Below are 282 nucleotides of genomic sequence, written 5' to 3'. Positions count from 1 at the left end.
TGTTGAGAGTGGGATTTGAACCCACGCCCTTTCGGACCAGAACCTTAATCTGGCGCCTTAGACCAACTCGGCCATCTCAACATTGTTGCTCAGTGTTCAAAATGAAGAAATATAAATGACTTGTGGATTTGTGAACAATGTATCCATACTAATCGGTATGCATATCTTTTACAAATTCTCGAAATGAAAACAATCTAACTAACAGATAATTAAATTGATGGTGGCCGAATCTCCTTCAAAGATTAAAAGCATTAATTTGATGAGATTGTGAAATTGAACAAT

The 282-nt window shown here is 36.2% G+C and overlaps 1 non-coding gene across 1 annotated transcript; it reads right to left on the bottom strand.

Annotated features, from left to right (window-relative positions):
- Nucleotides 1–81, bottom strand: TRNAL-AAG (transfer RNA leucine (anticodon AAG)). Its single transcript has one exon. It is a non-coding gene; the product is annotated as a tRNA-Leu (tRNA).
- Nucleotides 82–282: the final 201 nt, after the last annotated feature.

Source organism: Rosa rugosa, chromosome 7, assembly GCF_958449725.1.
Source record: "Rosa rugosa chromosome 7, drRosRugo1.1, whole genome shotgun sequence".
Classification (NCBI taxonomy): Eukaryota; Viridiplantae; Streptophyta; class Magnoliopsida; order Rosales; family Rosaceae; genus Rosa; species Rosa rugosa.
The sequence above is the reverse complement of the archived record's forward strand: the minus strand, read 5'-3'. Positions and strand labels throughout refer to the sequence as shown.